The sequence below is a fragment of the Branchiostoma lanceolatum genome, chromosome 15 (genome assembly GCF_035083965.1).
Source record: "Branchiostoma lanceolatum isolate klBraLanc5 chromosome 15, klBraLanc5.hap2, whole genome shotgun sequence".
Taxonomy (NCBI): domain Eukaryota; kingdom Metazoa; phylum Chordata; class Leptocardii; order Amphioxiformes; family Branchiostomatidae; genus Branchiostoma; species Branchiostoma lanceolatum.
The window spans coordinates 13,518,434-13,538,473 of record NC_089736.1 but is presented as its reverse complement, the minus strand read 5'-3'; positions in this window follow the sequence as shown (position 1 = coordinate 13,538,473).

The window sequence follows — 20,040 nt, the reverse complement described above, 5'->3', positions numbered from 1 at the left end:
AGAGACACATATTCAAAAAATAGACATGTTCACAAAGATATTATATGAATGAATGAATTGATAATAAGAATGATAATGATGATGATGATGATGACGACGACGACTACAACAACAACAGTAGATAATAATAATAATTAAATAATTATAATTATACCTAAAATTATAACATTTACAATAATAATAACTATAATAATAACAATTATAATAATAATAATAATAATAATTATAATAATGATTGAAATGATATAATCATAACTATAATTCCGTCTCGTTTTGTCTATTACACAGACGGATTGTATTGTATAGGAAATAATTGTTCCTTGGACAAAAGTTTTATCATGAATCGGAATGCATGCAGGTCAAATGCAAAAGTTCTTCATATCAATCTAGTACCATGTTCCAGAAACATTTTCCTATTCAACCGGGAAAATGCTGCTTGCATGAAGTCGGACATAAAATGAAAAATGGAGTCGCACTGATGCCTCTGGCTGACTTTAGATATGCTAGATAAACCTTGAATAAGAAAATTGAAATTTAGGTTGCAGACTGGACTGGGTAAGTTAAAGGTATTGCATGTGAAAAGCGGGACTAATCATTAATTCAGCGGCGCTTACAGGTGGGGGAGGGGTTCAAGGAGAAGCGTATGGAATCGATATTCGAGTTCACTCCAATGACTTAAACAATTCAGTACGACATGCTTACTGATCTGGTTGAAACTTGTCGTGCAAGTCTAGAAATATTAACACGATCTTTGGTTCCATAAAGCGGTGAGGAATGCATTACACGGCGGAAGGTTGAATGGGTGTTTCAATATCACACTTCAAAATTCAGTCATTTCTTAGAAAAGTGCAGAGCTTTCTAGTTTTTCCCGGTTACTTTATGTCGCAAACCCTGACTGAGACCAAAATGCATGAAAACACGTAAAAAACTGTCGAACCCCGAAATCATGTCATACAACAAGAAGCCTATTGGAGAAATTTCATCTAAGTTATGTTAATGAGCACCTGATATGCATAATTATGTCTGATATGTTCTCTTTTACGTAGCTTCCTAATGCCGCGAGAATGAAAGGTCACTAAGATCCCATCGGAAACGTTTTTTTGTATATCAATCTTGAAACGCTGTGAAGCTTACACATTTAGGTCAATGTAGAATGGTTCCATCCCCATATATGTTGAAATCTTACCAATATCTTTAATAATGTCTTTTTATCTCAATATATTCTTATCATTGGTTGGTTTTTTCAAAGTAGTTGTCTTATCTGGCAATCGTTATCAATACGTTTTCGGTTGCTTTAAAGTCATACGATCAGTTATTAGACCAGTATCTTAACTGTCGGTGTAAGTCTTTGATGTTCTACCCGCATAGAGAAGGCTTAAATTAATATGATTGTACGTAATAGCATCTTGATGAGGTCATAATGTCGTATTATAGGTATCCGCGGCTGTCATTTGAAAATCTCTTTGAGATATTTTTGTTTTCACCTAGTTACAAATTGCCAGGAAGACATAAAAGTGTTTGATAATTTAAAAGGTCGCACCGCAATCAGATGTCCGGTAAGATACAAATTTGATTTGATCATTTCCATAGAAACCTGGCCGAAGTGGTATATTTATATATATTCTTTTTAAGATTTGACCGCAAGGCACAGCATGCTAGCAGGCGGCATATAGTTTTATTTGATTAATGTTATTACTGCACATCTGGACGTTTTCCTGTGAATCTGCTGCAGTAGAAATATTTGATGACTTTAAGGGACTGGCATCCATGAAATAACGTATCATGTGTTTCTGCTAACCACATACCCACAAAAAAAAATATAAGAATATGTTTCTTCACAATGCAAAGTTTGTGTAATTTCATACTTTGGAAACGTGCAGTTTTTTGGAATATGCATATTGACAGTCAATTAAAGCTGATTTATATAACACAACACTTCAAACTGAGTTATGAATACATATTATGTGAATACAAGTGTGGAAAATAGCCCAATATATACAAACATGTACAAAATCAGTTACGGCATCACATACTGGGAGTTACATAAGACAAGCTTTTTTTTACAAATCCACTGATTAAATTGGTGATATTCCCCACTGAGACCATCCGGTGTTCATCTTAAGGTTTTCCAAGAAGCGAGATTCAGGAAATCACGAACTAATGTGTCCATTTCACCTTAAGAAAAGTCATGTATACATTTATGAAAGCTACACATTGCGTCTGTGCTGTGCTTTTGAAACCCAAACACCGCCATTATGAATCTACTTTGGAGGCGCCACACGGTCTAAGTTCTTGCGGCAGTAAAAAGGTTGTCCTCTTGTCATCTGACTACTAAAAATGCGGTGTCACAAGGGTTAGATAGAGGGATGCCAATAATTGCCTCCTTTCCGATGGGTATAGTATATACGCGCATTTGTATTCTTCTTTTACTATACCAAAACTCTGCCAGCAAACGTGATATATATTACAAATCCGGTAGTAGCATTCTTTACCCTGCCACTGGGTGCAGGAGTATATTTCAAACGTCCATGCTGGGACATCTTTATAGAAGAAGCCTCACGATAACATCTTTTGTGGAATACGGAAACGTTTTCATCGTCGTCCATCTTTGATGATAGTCGACTTTTCGTCTACGGTTATCACGCAAATCATAGATCATAAACATGAAGTAATGTATGTGCTGGGGATGTTAGGGGTTAAAAGCCCCCGTAGGCTTCTTGTGCGAGTACCGTGATACATAAGTAACGATTTCTTAAGACGTCTGGAAAAAATGATGTGGATTACTACGGATTTTGTAGGCTTTTATGTTGCAAAATAAGAATGTCGTTAAATACATGAAACGTTTCTACCCTTTATGTTTTTTGAATAGCTATCTCGCTCAGATTTAATGGATATAAAAAACGATTGTTGAGACAAGCGCAGACTCAAGCAAAGCTATAGGATCTTCTCTGAAACTCAGTGGATAAGACTCTAAGTATACCTTTGAACAACATAATGGATGTTGAAACAAATAAAAAAAGTCTCTGCTTACCGGTAAGGCTGTACGATGGTCCACGGGCACTTCCAAATCTAATCTTTGTTCATTATTTGTGCTAATACCATCCAATGAATATACATCTCACAACATTGATTATTATATTTCATCGCACACAAAGAAGAAATCAAACTCAACTGTTTTAGATTAGAAGTAGCGCTGGTTGACGACTTTTATTTCACTTCATATTTATTTCATTGATGTGTACCTTACTTTATTATCATCATTATGTAATTTTCGTGTATACTTGCAGTTAGTATCAGGCTATGAATTTACACTAAAGTTATAATTATCATTATTATTTAATCAACATGGAAGATGTACAATATACTTCTGGATTGCGTTGATTTTACAAAAATAATACAATCCTAATCACCCGAAGTAGAGACACATATTCAAAAAATAGACATGTTCACAAAGATATTATATGAATGAATGAATTGATAATAAGAATGATAATGATGATGATGATGATGACGACGACGACTACAACAACAACAGTAGATAATAATAATAATTAAATAATTATAATTATACTTAAAATTATAACATTTACAATAATAATAACTATAATAATAACAATTATAATAATAATAATAATAATAATTATAATAATGATTGAAATGATATAATCATAACTATAATTCCGTCTCGTTTTGTCTATTACACAGACGGATTGTATTGTATAGGAAATAATTGTTCCTTGGACAAAAGTTTTATCATGAATCGGAATGCATGCAGGTCAAATGCAAAAGTTCTTCATATCAATCTAGTACCATGTTCCAGAAACATTTTCCTATTCAACCGGGAAAATGCTGCTTGCATGAAGTCGGACATAAAATGAAAAATGGAGTCGCACTGATGCCTCTGGCTGACTTTAGATATGCTAGATAAACCTTGAATAAGAAAATTGAAATTTAGGTTGCAGACTGGACTGGGTAAGTTAAAGGTATTGCATGTGAAAAGCGGGACTAATCATTAATTCAGCGGCGCTTACAGGTGGGGGAGGGGTTCAAGGAGAAGCGTATGGAATCGATATTCGAGTTCACTCCAATGACTTAAACAATTCAGTACGACATGCTTACTGATCTGGTTGAAACTTGTCGTGCAAGTCTAGAAATATTAACACGATCTTTGGTTCCATAAAGCGGTGAGGAATGCATTACACGGCGGAAGGTTGAATGGGTGTTTCAATATCACACTTCAAAATTCAGTCATTTCTTAGAAAAGTGCAGAGCTTTCTAGTTTTTCCCGGTTACTTTATGTCGCAAACCCTGACTGAGACCAAAATGCATGAAAACACGTAAAAAACTGTCGAACCCCGAAATCATGTCATACAACAAGAAGCCTATTGGAGAAATTTCATCTAAGTTATGTTAATGAGCACCTGATATGCATAATTATGTCTGATATGTTCTCTTTTACGTAGCTTCCTAATGCCGCGAGAATGAAATTCCCATCATTTACCAATATAGTTTTATGGTATTTTCTAATGAATTATGCAAATTAGTTAGATATTGCCTCTTTCTAATTCAGTTACATGTCACATGTTTGAGAGTCCCATTATTAAACGCAGCGGATTCATAAACTTCCCTTACTTATTATGCAAATAAGCTATTGATTTGTATAATTAATTTTTGATTATGTGAAGCACCATCTGAGCTATCTACATACCGAACATCACGACGATCTGTCGACCCTTTCCCAAGTTATTCAAAGTTATTCATGTCCGAAGGTCAAAACAAAAACACCCACTCCAGTTCTAAACAAGCAGCTAGGCGGACCAAACGTACACAACCTACTTCCTGTGGCATGAACTATCTACCACACAAAAGTTATGACCGTAGCACTTGCAGAAAATTTGACCCCAAATTTTCAAGCTCCACTGCAGTACTTAACATCATCGAACTTGACTTTCCTTTCTGCAAAATCCTACCCATCCAATAAATGTCATGCACAACCATAAACACCTTCTCGAGTAATGTTGTGCACAAACAAACAAACAAACAAACAAAAACACACATACACATACACAAACATACTCAGCTCACTGCAACTGTATGAAAAAGCCAGATGAACCATCTTCCAACTTGACCTTCGGTCCCACAACCGCTACTTACATACGGAAAATAAGAAGATCAATGAACAGTCCGTTAAGGTTTTTTTTTTTTTTTGCCCACATAAAAACACGCAAACATACACAGCCTGCTACAGGACTGTAGGGAAACGCCAGGTGAACCATTTTTGAACTTGATCTTCATTTCCACAACCGCTACACACCTAGCAAAAATCATGAGGATACGTCCAAAGGTAGCTTCACCTAACCCAGAATATAAAGTAATGACAACCTGGCTAATAGCATACTCTTACTGGTGATGTGAGACATGGCTGGCAGTTACATGCACAGTTGTACATGTACATAGCCCCTCTCTGTACTGGACTGATAAATTGATACAATTTTTTTACCATATTACAAGCCACATTTCTAGAAACACAACTATCAAAGCTTACTCTACTGTGAGGAAGATATTGTCAAGATATAAATACAATTAGACACTTTGATACTTAGATTTGAAATTTGAACACACGGTTGGTTCTCCAAATACTGAAAGTTGCAGATGGTATACTTATATAAGCTTTGATTATGTAACTTGGCCATTCAGCATGGTTTGACAACCAGTGGAGAAAACCAGTGGAGAAAAAAAATATTTGAGTTTTGACCAGTACTATATGCAAATCTACCCGTGCCAGCTTTTTTTAGCCTGTAGACACTCTGGGATATTTATGGGTTTATGTGGTTATGTGGGCCAATTCACCCCTCAAGCTGCTGGGAAGGCCACAGTGGGGAATACTTCCTTATTGCGTTACCCAGGGTAAGCCCGGCTCCAGTTTAAATGTATGAATACAGCGTTGGGAATGATATTGGCAATGGGACGACTTTGCCTCCCAAGTTTTCCTGTCCACCATGCCAGAAATCACTGTATGTCAGTCAAGGTCATTTATGAATAGACTATGAACGACCTTCCTCGGCTATTTTCTCCATGAGTGTGTTCCTACAGCGTACATGATGTGACTTCCTCGCCCACCGCCCGTCCACCAGAGTTAACACCCACCTAATGGCCATCGTACCCACCAATGTGCAATTAGGAACTAAAAATCTACGGTAATGGAAGTCTACCGTCTATAATTTTCGATTTCTTCTAGTGAAGAAGCTAAGTACAACGTAATGACACTCGAAGCCTGCCCACCGCAAAACTAAAAGGTGATCATTACTTACTCACATCACACAGCCACATTTAGACTATTAATGTGGTAAAAGGTGGGCTCCATCCTATCTGACCATTGATCAATTCTTGTTTTTCCCCTTAAATTCCGTGTATTTAAGCTCCCATTCTACTAGAAGGTGCATTCGCGGTGACCTAGCAGCGAACTAAACCCCCCCCCCCCTCTCATTGGACCCGCGGCACGCTGACGGCATCGCTGCGTCCTAAACAGGATTTGTGTTACACTTGACTTCATAATGGGATTATCATTTTAAAACGTGCAAGTATGACCAAAAAGGCAACAAAACACACAAAGTTTTAAAATATTCGTTTTATGTCGATGAAGCTCGTTGAGTGCTTTGCCAATTCGATCGGCCGCAGCGACGCCGCCAGCGTGCCGCGGGTCCAGTGAGAGGGGGGCTTAAGCTGGATTTGTGTAGCCCTTGATTTTATAATTTGAATAACATGCAAAATGTAACAATTTGACTGAAAACAGAAAAAAAAACTCTGAACGTGAAAACATGCATTTTCTATTATCTATGAAATTCCTTGGCCGCTCTGTTAAATTCTTGGTTGTTTAGAGAGAGCGTCGAGGTCGCCTACTAATGCTAGGGTCACATTTCCTAACCGGGGCCCGCTCTGTGACGCTAAGACGAGCTAATGGTAAAAAACAAGGTGACTCAAGGCTACCTGGAAAATCGCGCGTATCTCAAGTTTGGAGTGGCCAATCCCCTTCAAATTTGGCAGGAATATGGGCCAGGTATCACTGATTCCAAATAGTTACAACTTCCTAGCTAAATTTGTATTAATTTTCCATAATTGATAATAATATAGGATCAACTTGTCTCAATAAACATTGGCCTACACCAAGCCCTTCTGGTGAGAACTGTGTCATAAAACTTTCAGAGGATGCGGCGAGTGTTGTACATTCCATAAATGTAGAACCAAAACAATGAATACTTTATCAGATTTGAAGAAACATAGATATTGATAATATTTTAGGGGGGTATCTATGACTTTATCTACCGATAACCAGGGATGCAGTGATAAACTCAATATCTGGTCGTTCGATGTACATAAACCAACTTCTTGCGTACTGTTTGCACCCAATTTCAAGTTTGTAGCCCACTGCGAAGACTTTTGTAAGTAGCTTTATTCAAAATTTTGATAAATTTCCTTCCATGTATTGATCCATCTCCATCCGTCATGTTGACAGCCTGTCATCTGTCAATGGATTAATTGTTTTCGCACCTCTACTCGATGTCATTACAGGCAATTATCTTTAATTATGCATAGAAGGCAGACAGCAGTATGCTCATACAATGGTATCCATTCAAATCCAGATTTCAGGATTGTTCCAACAATCCCCTTGTTAAAAAAATGCTGTTTGCAAGAAAAAATCTAAGGATACAAAATGCTATTCTTATTTGGCCTCTTCGTCGGGTGATTTGTACAACAGATAGCAAGAAAAGCCGAGATTGTATATCATATTTGGCATTTCATCAACTTCCAGTTTTGAAATATCTACACTACACGCCAAAAATAGTTATTCAAGCAACTGGATAAAATACTACAGATATCTATACTACCTCACCCGACCTCATCCGCGTCTAAAACGCAGTGTATATGCGGGAGGGACATTGTTTGACGTTCCGGATACGTTGAATGTGATGTGTATTCAGCTGTCTGGCAAAAATGCTTCATGCATCCACATTCCCTGGGCCGTATAGGTTGAAGAAATAGAATACTATTATATCATTTCCATGTGATTCTGGTTGGGGCATTTCCACTATATTTCAATTGGGAGCCTTTATTTCACTTTTAAACTTATTAACAATATTACATGATCATGATGGTAGATTTGGAATTTATACTCTCTGTTTTTGCTTTGTCAATACACGCTAGCCTGGTCACCAGTTTCTACGGGTCGGCTTAGGTGCGTTTTATCGGGCCCAGTCTGCTATATTGACCCGTTTCTGTCAGATTGTCTTCTTAGCTGCCATATAGAGTTTCGCAGCCACCGTAGTTTCCAAGTAGCCTCCGTTGCAGACTCTGAAGCGGCTTTTTGGGGGGCTAAATAATACACTTTTTGCAGCCACCCCGTAACTATCAGCCATCCTGTAACCATCAGCCGCCTAGGCTATCTTTAGAATGCGTAGTTATGTTGCATCTTTGCGGTAAAGCAAAGTAAGTGAAAATGAGCAATATAACCCGCATTGACACAACAAGAGGAAACATCTTCGCTATATAAACTATAACCCTGTCTGAGAGTATCTGACCAAGGTTATATAACCTCCTTGATCTAAACATTGTGTTATCACCTTGTTCACACCAGGGAGGTTTCTGAAAGGCCAATATTGTTCTTGTCACTTTGTTTAGGACAATACCATGCAGGAGTTCATGGTTTTTCACAATTCAACCTAAACATGGTGACAAAGCTTGGCAATCTCCTGTCTTTTTCCTTTAATCATTACATGAACGAAAAACAATGCTGGAAAGTGCAGAAGAAATTATTACAGAACAGACTCTTATCTCCTATAATTCAATCGACTCATCTTGACTTTTTTGGCTTCGGCACTGGCCGCCATCTTTGTTTGGATGGAGTGTTCAACAGGGGACGGCCCAAGGGTGTGTGAAAGAACCGCAAAGAAATGTAAAGTAGCAGGAGGAGCTGTGGGCGGTGAAACTACAGCAATTATCGCCCTTCTCCCTGCATATTCAAGGCCTCCCACTCGCACCTTTCCTCATTTTAATCTCATTATGAGGGTTTTGCTGGGGCAAGCTTAGCTTGTCTTAGCGTCACAGAGCGGCCGGGCTGTTTGCGAAAACGAAAAATCAAAGTGTATGTAAATAGATTTGCACAAGCTATGCTCTTAAATGATTTTGGCTACGTTTTGTGTTTTTGTTGTCTTTTAGATTATACTTTTGGTTCCCAAAGACTGACCGGCCGGGCCCCGGATTGGAAATGTGACCCAAGCATAAAATGGGGGCTATTGCTAAACATTTGTCTATACCATGTCAGGTGATTGAGTGAGTGAGCTACAAATGGCGGACATAGTCTTGGACGGCCGTTACGACTTTGCAACGGAAAGATGTGTTAGAGGCATTGAAAAATTTAAAATCATTATCTCGTTGTTGGCCGGGAAGCCAGCAATTAGAAGAAACAAATTGTTATAGTATAAAAACAAAAAAATTGAAAAAGATAACGGCCTGGAGGAGTCTGCATCAACTATTATCATGGAAGTTCTATGTGTTGGTAGTAATCAATGCTAAATTTTCTTCCAACACTAAGGTATTCACGGGTCAAACTTTAAACGACCACTGTCGCCTTCTTCATGATCAACAATAGAAACTATTATACATAGTACAAAATAGAGGGGTGCTGTGGCGTAACGGCACGGATTTCGAGCCTGAACTCAGGGGACCCAGGCTCAAATCCCCTGACGCTACCGATGTTGTGTCCTTGGGAAAAAGGCACTTAACACGACTTTCCCTACTCCAGCCAAGTGTAAAAAACGGCTTTATAATGTGTGTGGGTCACGACATCAGCAATAGCTGCCTGTGTCCACGTGTATTGCACTGTTGCAATTCCAATGAAATCTAAATCGAAAATATCTAGATGTTCGGAATAAAACTTAATTATCAATATTAATAAAGTGGGCTAATTATTAGTTTGGGTATGTTTTTCTAATAACAAAGCAGAATGGTATATACCTATTTTTGCATTGTGGGGATTGTTGGACCTCAAGGTATATTCTAATATATTTGTAGCAATGAGTCTCTTAAAATCCGTTGTACTTGATTTGAGAATTGCAGATGACGTTTTTACGTAAAACATCATATCTAGAGCATGGCAAAATGAAATAATAATAATAATAACAATAGTTTTTATTTGTCAGAAATTACCCGCAACGGCAACCTTTCTAGTGCTGAATTAATGCAGGGTCTACAGGTTTCACATAATACACAACATACAATTATTTAATCCCCACTTGCATTTTGTAGAACTGTCATAAGGGTCTGGGCCGCTGTCAATTTTCGCCACCAGGTGACCTCAATACGACCTTCCCCAACCGAAGTCAGGTACCCATTTACACCTGGGTGGAGTGATATATTCTTTGATATATTGTCCTATGTACACAATGCAGGGGAAGACAGACTCTAGAAGTTGTCGTGTCTGAGAAACGATCTTTATGCCGCACTCACGTATCCTCTCCTCTCTATTCCTAGAGTCTGTCTGTCTTACTTAACACACTCTGTTCCTCAGTTTATATATTTCATCAAAGATCGTCATCTTCAATAATTAGTCATGATTCAAGATAAGTCATAAGGGATGTTGTAAGCGCGTAACAGTCTCAGGGGCAAGAGACGTCCTAATGCCGTAACAAAAATTGCACAGGATTAGTCATACACACATGTCATGCACCAAGTACATATCTCAGAAAGCTAGGGGAGACCTCGACTCACACACACATTTCAATATGTGCTATATAATGGTTCGGTTTAATTTCCAATTCGGTAAGGCTGTTTGTGAAAACGGAAAAAAATTATTATCAATAAACTACACACTATATGGTTTGGAGCATTTCTTTTTACGTTTGTGTCTTTTGTTGTCTTATACGTCATATCTTACGGTACTACAGGCTGTCATTTAGGATGGTGACGTAAAGCCGGCGGCCTCATGTATGAGGGAGCTTCGGGCTTAAGCTTCAAGCGTCAAACCTCTACACGTAAAGGAACCCAACACACTTACAGTATCTAGAAGAGTAGGGGTGACCCGGTGTGCTTGGCCAAAACCGCGAGCCGAGGCGACGTCGCTTTGCACTACCACTAGCTACTTGAAAAACCATTATGCTTCACCTCAATTGAGGATGACTGCTAATGCTTGGGTCACATTTCCCAGCCGGAACCTGGCCGGGCTGTTTGCGGAAACGAAAAATTAAAATGTGTATCAATACATATTCACAAGCTATGCTCTTGAATACTTTTTGGTACGTTTCGTGTTTTTTTGTTGTCTTTTATATCATACTTTTTGTTCCCTAACACTGCCCGGCCGGGCCCCGGATTGGATATGTGACCAAAGCATTACATACTTACAAGCTGCCCGGCCGGGCCCCGCTTTAGAAATGGGACCGTAACATTACACACATGCACGACGTGGCTGCTGATGCCTCCGTTCTGTTGTCATGTATAAAGAACACGTGTTAGTCCCATGCTGTATTGATAAAGGCCATGGGGTGGGGGGTGTTGGGGTGGGGGGGAGTAACAAATTTGACTAGAAAGGCAGCATTTACAGGCCAATATACAATGTCTACCTTCCTATGTTCTAACTTAACACACTACTGCTCAGTTTTTTTTCTTACTCAAACATATATTCAGCTTTTGCTCCGTTATATAATTGAACACCACAGAGTGTCTGCTACATACCATATCAAATGTAACCGGTGGTGACAGTCACCTGTGTCGATGACCTTATTTGTTTGTTTGAAACGAAAGATGAAAAAGAAGAAGAAGAAGAACACCAACAACAAAAACATAATTAACGCTTTAAAGTATAAGTACTTTGAGGGAAGAAGACATTAAAATGAATATCTGAACCCCAAATCTATTCCCCACAAAGATATAGAATATTCCCAAATTACCCCCATTGCAAAAATAGACTAGTCCCATTAGAACATGTACAAACTTCAAGGGGTGTGTACAGGGGGTTAGACTCCAATGATTGCCATAATACTGTGATTTTTGTGGTTAGATAGACCATATCCATATTTTGAAATGCGTATTTTACAAAGTTGGAATTAATACCCCCTACTTATGCCAACCTTGGGTTCTCAGAGAATGCTGTCATTAAAATCAGATCATGGTGGCCTAAAAACAAAATCTCAATTCCCTACACTATCTCCTGTTGACTTTGATGATGTACATCATATGTTCATGCATTTAATTCCGAGCCCCACTGTCCACCTGCGCCCTTTTGTCTGGGGTTTGGCGCCTGAACACTTAGGTCATTCAACCCAGGGTGACTGACAGTAAGGACGGCAGGACGTCTTGTATTATAGAATAGTTACTGAATGGAGACCTTTAGTGCACATTTCCGCCACACTTGGCTAAGTACAGGTCACAACAAAAGACGATAACAAGTACAGTTAACGGATAAAAAAAGAACATGACTATCTTTAGATAAATTCTACTTAAAATCAAACTCCTCGCTTTTCGGTCATTGTAGATATAAAAGAACAGACATGTTTTTCAATGGGAGGTTTGTCTAGTCACATTAGTAATATGAATTTTTGTACAGTACTTAAATGTGTGAAGTAGGGAAATAGATTTTGTACAAGCTTATACAGTTCATTTCTTTCTTGGGTATATAATCTAAATTCTACCACAAAATGACATTCGTATTATAAAAGCTTCAATTTCTGGTGAACACGGTCCATGGCCACAGATTTGTACGGTGGCCAAGAGGTTTGTGTTTTCGTCTTATTCTTAATCTCAATTGTATTTTTTTGTGTATATTTCTATTTTTGGTGTACATTTTATTTTTCATTTTTACAGAAAATTAAACTGAATTAAAAGAAAATACCCTGTACTTCTGAACCGCTGTAGATATTGAACTGGTTGGTTTTCTCTTTAGAATGAGAGCGTACATTTTAGGTGATCAAAATCACTTAGCTCTGACGTCTAATTGACAGCAACTTCGTGCGTAAGCTTGTCTAATGGACAGGTAATTGACGGGGTTCAATACTCTTGAAATATGGGAGTCAGTGACCGGCATACATGTACATTTGTTGAGGATTAAATGGTACTCGAATTACAAGTTCATTCAGCCCATGGTGATTGGCGTAACCTCTTAAAAGTACTTAAAAACGCCCTTTCAGAAAACCATCTCGACAACCTGTCGGAAGTGCATTTGTATGTCTAGTGGATTGATGAAAGAAGCGGTTTTTATTTTTCAGCACTTGTGTCGCACACGTGATGTACACGCGATTGCATAGGGGTCAACGACCTGCAAAAGTTAAAGGGTTAATGACCCCTAGGTCATTGGCATTACTATAATAAAGCCAAATCAAACTAACAAGTGTGCATTATTGGCCGATCATCAATACACGGCTTTCTTCATCAACCCATATGCTTATGACGTTGTATAGGTGTATAACCGATAAGAATGGAATTTATATGATGATAGTCTTTAAATCCACCTCCACCCCTACACGTCCTTGTATATTTGCATATATATCTATTACTAACTCACTAAATTCACTTTCCTGTCCTTTGCACACACGAATTCAGTTTTTTTTTATGTTCTTTAGCGCCTTTCCTTTATTTTCCTTTGTTTTATTTGTACCGGGCACTTGTGTTGTATCTAACCCATGCGCAACTGCTGATAATCTCAGATATGAGGCTAAGAAGTAAAGAAAAAGAAATCACGATAATATGTTCCGATGGTTACGGTGTAGGCATGAGACACAATAGGCGATTAATACAGTCTCCTAGCTCCCGGAATTCCAACTCGCGCTGAACACGGTCCGCCAGCCCATGGCCTCAAAGCACTAATTATAACCACTAGGCTAAAAGGTCCGGACGAGTTAGACTGGTCTGTTGGTGGCAGTCTCATACCTCCGTGAAATATTTAGAATTTTTGTGAACCTTCTTTTGATTCTCAGCAAGTTCCAATCCAGGTGTCAATTGATCTCAAGCAGACTAGCTTACTATGGACTATACCATCTACCATTCAACAACATGGGGGGGGGTCGGTCTGTAATCTTGCAATACCTGACAAACCCGCTAGGGGCCCAAAGTCCCCTGTTTTGTTTTGGTACCACAATAACTACCAACATACCAAAATTCATATACATCTATCAACATGTTCACACTATCTTGAGTTACAGGTACGAACACACGATTAGAACAAAAAAGCAGTACCGACCGTTGAAGATGAATCTTCTTGTCGGAGCTTATGATGAGAAAATCATACTGAAATCCAACTGCTTGGAGGCTCAAAAAACCGAGCTAATGCATGTTTTTAACCCAAGTCTGCATGTCTATTAAGGATCACTGTTGTACGAAACTTACGATGGGGATTGTACAGTAGTCAACCGTTCGTCCCGTGTTCGAAGAAGCCCCGAACTCGTTACAAAGGATGGCCAAGATAGAAAAGAACAATATACAGCAGCTACGTACCTACAACAATGGGAATGAATGTAGTACCACGGTAGTCACGCCCTCTGTCGGAAGGCTCACGTTACTGCAAGGTAAAGTCATCATTCCCTTCAAGGTCGATCTGTCATTCACATATTCTCCATTGACGAGTTGTGTTGGTGAAATAAGAGCAAAATGATATGTATATATCATATGTTTAATTTTATTCTTACGAGATATTTAGTTTTGTTTTACACTTATAATTCTTTAGTTACTGTATAGAGTAAAGGTCCCAGGTCTTTTTTGAGGCCGTAGGCACAGTGTGTCTTGGGCTAGTAGTTGAAGGCAGCGTCCGTCCTTCTCCGTCCACCGCATTTAACCCTTCCAAACTGAAGTCAGATACCCCTTGGTGGAAAGAGGGAATTCGTGTTAAGGTCTCATTCATGTGTTACTCCGCGTGTAGATTCTAAAAGAATCCATGGCCAAAAAATTAACGGCTGCATGAACGTGTGTTTATATTGGTGGGAAATTCCCTTTAAGCCAGCCCAACTGATCTCAAGCGTCAAACTGATGAAAGCTTGTTTGTATCTGAAGAAATTAGCAGGCAAAGTTCGGCAGCCGCGCGCGAGGTAGGACGGACACCGCCGGGCATCGTGCGTGATGCGGTCATGCGATTACAGCTGGAGAGTGCCTTTTTGAGGGTGTAGATACGTGCAGCTTGTAATTGCTATAAAAATAGATTGTATGTAGTGAAAATGTTGGCAATTTTTTCACATGATCTAGGTTAAATGTTCTCAACAAAGAATGAATAATATTGGCACATTTTCTATATCTTCATTACGAACGCGCCCATGTTAAACACGTGTTATAACATGTAAGCCTATGGGACAAAAAAAACTCATGAATGAGACCTTAAGTATCTTTCCCTGTAGTGGATTGTTACGCTGATATTTCCGGTTGTCGCCAAGGTTGTTAGTATTTGACCAAGTGTTCACCCATGTGACACATAACGCTACACTCTGCATTCATATCAAAACCAGCTTGCGCGTGTTGCGTCTAATCATAAACAAACATCCTCCATCTTACCCCTCAGGGTATTTAAGTAGTCACCTTTACTCCAGAGAACCTTTTTGTATTGGCCAAGGAGATTATGTTTAGGGCGTTGTCTGTGTATGTGTGTGCATCTATGTGTGTGTCTGCGTGTGCGTCAGTCTGCTGTGTATGTGTTTGTGTGTGTTTTTGTGTGTCTGTATCTGTTTTGTTTGTGTGTGTTTGTGTGTGTTTGCGTGTATGTGTGTGTGTGTGTATGTATGTGTTTGTGTGTATTTCTGTTTGTGTATGTGTGTGCGTGTGAGTGTGTCTGGTGTGTATGTTAGTGCGTCTGGTGTGTGCGTACGTCTGAGTCTGTTTACGCGCATGTCTGTGGCGTCTGTGTGTGTTGGCTGGTTGGTTGGTTGGTTAGTTGGTTGGTTAGTTGGTTGGCTGGTTGGTTGGTTGTTGGTTTGTTTGTTTGGTTAGTTGGTTGGTTGGTTGGTTAGTTGGTTGGTTGGTTGGGTGTGTTTGTGGGCAGTATAACTCAAAAATCTGTCGATGGATATTTGCTATATGGGTACGGGTTGCCAGGTGGCATTCTGTGGTACTGCAGTGAAACGTCTGGTTTTATATCCCGTGTTCTGCACATTCTATGGTCATCATCTTTTAATCATAGCTAGTTTTTGGATTGGCCAAAGAGTGCATAGTACAGACCCCCCTCCCTTCCCCGGCATCATATTTTACATTTTGTGTTAGATTTAGTTAAAGTTAAAAGTTAAAGTCCTTCCGCACCAGACGGTGCATGGGGCGGCGCCTATTGACGTTTCAGTAGTCCTTGGGCCACAAATGTTCGTGCAATTACTACAGCATTGGTCCAAACTAGTCCACTGTTTGTGGTGTGTGTTTTATTACCATTCTCTTTCTCAAATGCTGAGTGCTAAGCAGAGAAAGCAGTATATGTACTATCTATAAAGTACTTGGTATGACTCGGCCGTCGGGGATCAGTGAACAATTAGGCCACTGCACCGGTTAGATTAAGATTATACCGTAATGACGTAGCGGAAACTTGACGTAACGTGTCGCTATCAAAGGCCGTACCAACACGCTAGCGCACCCGACAGCTACGCACATAAATGTCCTCGTGACGTGCTAACAATAGACCTAAATATTTGAACATCTGTCGTTTTCACACAGCTCTCGGAAACGATACGTCCCGTCTGTGGCTTATTGCGTAATGGCATGTGACTTTATCAGTCATATGACTCTCATTTACGATAATGTACTCATATGCACGCCCTGCGTTACGTAGCAACAGTAGGGAGACGTCAAAACTACGAATTTCCGGCAAGTAGTTCATTCATAACTTTTTCATACATTCTCGAGATCTCTTTATCTCCTTGTTTTTCTTTTCTTCTCTCTTTCTTTCTCTCTCTATCGCCCCCGTTCTCTCTATGTTGACGCAAGATCTAAATTGTGAAATACAACTATTTTCTACATATTGTAACAATTAAAGACAGGAACGAACGTTTCAAAAATTACCGATGTCTAAGCCTATGTCTTTCTCTTCTCTCTCTCTCAATCTCTCTCTCTATTCCCTCCGTTTTCTCTCGTAGTTGACTTATGATCTGAATTCTCAAATAACACTATTTATTATATTTCCAAATAGTATAACAGTAAAAAGAAAGGAATGAAAGTCTACAATAATACCGATGTCTATATAATGCAACTATGAACTGGATACATGTATAAGGTTTTTGTGACGAAATTGTTTTATTCAATCAAACATTAACTCCGTCTACTGACCCAGTGTCAGGGAAATAGGTCGAAAGGGGAGGGGAGGGACAAAACTTTAGCATAACTGTAAGAATCATAATCCATTTCACGACTACATATTTTTTTCTTACGTACCTACAATTTTCACAGCTATAAGTACATGGCAAATACGTCAAAGTTCCCACACGCCATATGGCGATATTAAGGCCCTGTTGCACTTTTGCGTATATTCAAGTGCGTATAAGGTGCGCATGAACATTTTTTGTTTGTTTGTTTATTTTACATTGAAGGGAAGAAGTTGTTTTCTACTTTGACCCACCGCTGTGCAGCCTGGTTATCGAAGCAAAGAAATCACTTATTTGGCTGCAAACTTATTATAAACCAAACACTTGTTGATACGCAACTAATGCGGGCTTGCATATACGCACAAGTGTGACAGGACCCTTATATATTAAAGGTCAAAACTATAAGCCACTTATAAATGTACTTAACGCAATGTTTGTATAAACGTAATACAGCCAGTCTGCGAACATGCGTCATCATCGATGAAACCTAAAAATTCATATATAAATCATTCAAAATCATACTCCATGTCAAAAATGCCCTGTTAACATGATGCTTAGTTACGAATTCAAATTTCTAAACTAGGCCACAGCAGGTAGATGTTATGGACGACATCCTTTGCAGACTACTACTTGATTGAAAGAGAGCGGAAAAAACAAGATGGGTAAAAAAACAAGATGATGTAAATATTCAGAATAGAAACAATAAACTTTGTTACAAGAATTAAATCTTCAAAGCTAAGTATCACGGCAAACAAGTCTTTTATTCCTGTATTCAAGAAGTACACAAAGTTACATTAGTGTTGTTAACCTGTATCACTTACAAAGTTGGTAACTACACTCATGGCTACCATGCACTAGTGTCGCTTCTACAACCATCGAACTAGTTATATTTCCACAACTGCACTCATGGCTACCTTACTAGCTATAGTGTAACTTTTACGAGTACAATCAAGGCTACAACACAACATATTTTCACAACGTATTTTCCAATTTTAGTCCTTTCTCGTCATTTTTGCCCATCTCCGGAATGGAAAATTCTTGTTTTTTTTCTTCAAAATATGGTTAGATTAGTAAGCAAACTGATGTCATCCATAATATTTATTTGCTGTGGCCTTACATAAACAAAGGGTGTAGGTGGGGGGAACAGCTTAACTACTGATCACATCTGTTATACAATTTGACAGCCTGACATAGAAACCCCATTGTCTAACTGTCACATAGTTATGAAACATAGAACTTGAGGGTGAATGTTTAGCCACGGCGTACAAAAAACGTACGAGCGAACGGACGCCCTTTTGTCCAGATTTGATGAAGGTACAATGTTCTAGGCAACGTTGGAATTGAACCGGATTTAAGTAGTGGACTTTGGCAAGTCCAACCGTGTTGTAACTTAGGAATGAAGCACAGAGCATTTCAAATATCAACAACGCTGACCGAGTAACATGTTATTATATAACACCACTATAAACAAGATACATGCAGTTTATACTCCTATTGCGTGTGTAGTCCAGTGGTTAGCGATTTTGCCTCTGGAACTAGAAGCCCCGGGTTCGATCCCGGCTGTGTCGCTCACCCGACGTGCACGCTACCGGAAAGGATTGCAGTTCTTAGGACGGGACATTAAGCCGTGGTCCACTGTTCATTGTGCTTGTCGAAAAGAGCCAGGGGAATTTCCCCAGTAAAATAAACCTGTAAATACTGTATATAGCGTCTGTTTTCTCTCACGACCAGTGGAAGATTAGCTCTTCAGTGAGCTAAACTGGATCGAGATCACGTTCCTTTCCTTTATTGCTGTTGTTTAAGGATAAAATTTGAAAGCAGTATATCTAAACACCTTTTGTCAATGCATTCAATATGTAACCTAAGTGAGGTCACCTATGAGATGCCGACAAAACATCCGAATAAATGTCAACAACAATAAAAGAAAGTCATTTCCTATATATCTTTATCGTTAAGAAGATGATAATCTCATATTTTGCAAATCAAATGCATTTCTATTATTTTTCCATACTAGAATTACAAAGAATCATCAATTGTTGTGCCGTAGTTTTGACTGATAAACACCATCAAAATAAAGACTTTAAAGGTTTTAAAATGTGTGCCATCACTATAAATGCAATATGTATATGTGTAACCAAATATGGTTGTATTGTTTTCCTATATATGTTTTAACGCCATGTGTAAGTATAAGAAGGTAGAGGGAAATGTTCTGATATAGTTATTGCGGAAACATCATAAGGAAATTAATAAAGTGTCTGCTGTGCGGGAAAACTTACAGAGGAGGTCCTTTGTTTGTTTTCGAACTTTGTTTGCCTATATATGTTTTAACGCCACGTGCAAGTAAAATAAGGTAGAGGAAAATGTTATGATATAGTTATGACGGAAACATCACAAGGAAATGAAGAAAGTGTGTGCTGTACGGGGGAAGTTACAGAGGAGGTCCTCTGTTTATTTTCAAATTTTGTTTGCCTGTATATGTTTTAACTCCATGTGCAACTATAAGGAGGTTGATAAAAATGTTATGATATAGTTATGACGCAAACATCACAAGGAAATTAATAAAGTGTGTGCTGTACGGGGGAAGTTACGGAGGAGGTGCTTTGTTTATTTTCAGCTCGACACAAAGGTTACAGTAGCGTGTGTCCTGGAAACGTCGGTATGGTTGTGAGGTGGGCTAGGCCCTCTGTTTGTAGACTGAGGTGACCGGGGCACACATTGTTGCACGGTGAAACAA